We start from the raw sequence: 2,649 nt of genomic DNA, 5'->3' as shown, positions 1-2,649 counted from the left end.
GCACGCGCGTTATGCAACGGGGTGCAAAGGGGGCGGGGGGGAACTGGGGTAGGAGGTGTGTGAGCGCACTTGATGGACACCCAAAGTTTTCAAGTCTTCCTTAACCCCAACCTGATGGCCGCAAGACCCTCCTGACCCCAAATTCTGTCCCAAGAGCAAACCTCCTCCTCCTCTTCCTCCTCCACCCTTCTCCTTCATCGTCATTTTCAGCTGTTGGGGATGATTCAGTGTGAAATTACATAACTGTCTGTACAGGAGGTGGGCTGGGTGCAGCGATGACACCTCCGATGGCTCATCTTTATCTGGCCTCTCATCCAGGGACTCAATTTAATACAAATGAGAGAAGTCCTCACCAGCTGCCATACAGTGCAAAGACACATTTTGGAAAAGGTTTCTCACATGTAATTATGAGCCGCAGGAAAAAGTATGGCGTGTTAGACACACTGTGACATTTTAACATAAAACTTATCTCTCAGACACACAACTATGAGAACTGAAAGCGTCGTTTTCGAGAAAGCTCATGTCTTTTCCAACATGTTCACAAAAAGTGCTTTAGCTCACAGATATTTCCTTCACTGCTGCCTGCTGAGGATCCTCTTCAGGGGCCTGCAGGGACCCCTGACCCCCAGTTTGACCTCGTTCAGCTTCATTATTGATTAAGTAATGACTCACCATACAGGTAATAAAGCTACTGGACCATCACTCTGGATCCATTCTGAGGATTTCTCCCAACAGCAAATTCTGTACTCATAGCTTAGTGGTGGGTCCTGGAAGAGATGCACAACACCTTCACTGCAAATGCATTGTGCAGCAGTGAATGTGTTCTCCTGCCTCTGTAGATGGGGATCAGGTGCAGTTACAGCAGGCACTGTACTCTGGTAACACTTAGTCTTGATTTTTCCACCTTAAATCGTGTCTGTGGGGGATTCTGGCCTTTGTTCGGTGGCCGTGTTCTCAGCTGTGATGTCGACGAAGACAGAAAAACATTCAGAACATGATGAACAGGGATAAGATTAAACCTCAGCTTTGTTTGGAAACAGCAGCAGTCTGTTCAAACAAACCTCTGACCTGTGAGCCAAAACCAAAGCATGAATTATCACAGGAATAGTCATACAGCAACCTGATCCCAGTGCAGTTTACTGTACACCAGGAGAGTGGATGGAAAAGGATTTCATCTTTTCTCATTTTCAAGAGCAAAGATAAGAGACAGCTGAGTGAGACATATTGTTAGATAAGAGTATAATCTCAGTCTAGACAGGATCATCTCATCATTTTTGGTTCAAACTAAATGAGTTCCATCTATAGCAAATCCTCATGAGGCTTTCATGTCTGCTCTGCACACTTCATAAAGCATGTTTTCAGCCACTCGGAGCTGAATGTGGTGTGAATGAAAGTCAATAAAAAGTCAGTTTATAAGAGGCTTCACAGCAGGGGAATGCTGCATTCAGGCATTCTTTGCCTTTTGAGTGTCTCCATCTAGTGGTGGAGCTACTGTACTGCAGAGAAGTACTTCACGTTCCAGTAGAATAAATGTGCAAAAGACCTACTTTACTAAGTCTGTGTGACTCATACATTTGTTGCAAAATTCAGTGTTTCACTGGGCTCACTGTTCAAAAAGGTGAAGAAGACAGAGGAGATTTCAATAATGTGCTACAGGAGAAAATCAGGGGGCTTAATGAATTCAATTTAGTTTTTATCTTCATGACGATCAGCCAGAAAAACACCATCTAACTTTTGCTAAGATGCTGCAATAAACTCCTCAAAATTCACTCATCAGTACTGAGCTGGGAGGACATTCTATGCTTTGAAGTTGATGTTCGGCACTACTAAATCAGAGTGTGTCTTTAAAAGTCTTTAAAGGTAATATTCTGAAAAACATCCATCGATCCATGCAGACAGAAACATCAGACTTCAACATTAAAAACTGAATTAACAACTAAATAACGCTGGACTCAGAGCGCAGCATGAGAGCCTCTTTATCTTTAAGATATAAGGGCTCCTCTTTGATACGCCTGCGAAGAAACATGAGATGTGAAAAATTTACAAAGAAAAAAAATGTAATTCAAACACTTACATTGCAGGTTTCTCTTGAGTTTAAAGAAAAAAAAACTCACAGGGATTTGGTTCATGTTTAAAACCCCTGAGAAGATTAATATACTTCCAGTTTTAGTATGGTCACTGTAAATAATTTAAAGGCTCATTAGCAGCCAAGGCTTGAGCACGGCTCTTATTGTGCTGAAATCAGTGACACTGTAGCATCAGTCCAGGTCCAAAGGGACTGGAAACAAAAGGGTTTCACAGCACCAACTACTCTTAATCCAACAAATCTAACTCAAGTGTGTCATAAAATGCTTGAGAGGGAGTAAAAATGAATAAAAATGCCATAAAATCAGTCTTCATGTACTTAAGTACAGCTACAATAGCTGAAACGTTGCTTTTTCATCACTGACTGAGCTCTTCCCTTTTACAAAGTCTTGTTTTTCTCTCCTGAAGGGTAAAATTAAGAGTACAACAACGTCAATAACACCATGGCACAAAGTGTGTATATATAAAAACATATATTTATTGTTCTGTTACTGTTGGTTAACTTGATCAACAATAAATGGCGGTGGGCCAGGAGACATACTGTACACATATTCATAGAAAGCC

At 41.6% G+C, this 2,649-nt stretch overlaps 1 protein-coding gene across 1 annotated transcript in view; it reads right to left on the bottom strand.

Annotated features, from left to right (window-relative positions):
* LOC139337241 (uncharacterized oxidoreductase YjmC-like) overlaps positions 1-2,649 on the bottom strand; it is a 297,202-nt gene that overhangs the window by 86,836 nt on the left and 207,717 nt on the right. The window lies entirely within an intron of this gene.

Source organism: Chaetodon trifascialis, chromosome 10, assembly GCF_039877785.1.
Source record: "Chaetodon trifascialis isolate fChaTrf1 chromosome 10, fChaTrf1.hap1, whole genome shotgun sequence".
Classification (NCBI taxonomy): domain Eukaryota; kingdom Metazoa; phylum Chordata; class Actinopteri; order Chaetodontiformes; family Chaetodontidae; genus Chaetodon; species Chaetodon trifascialis.
This window is presented reverse-complemented; position numbering and strand designations above follow the sequence as displayed.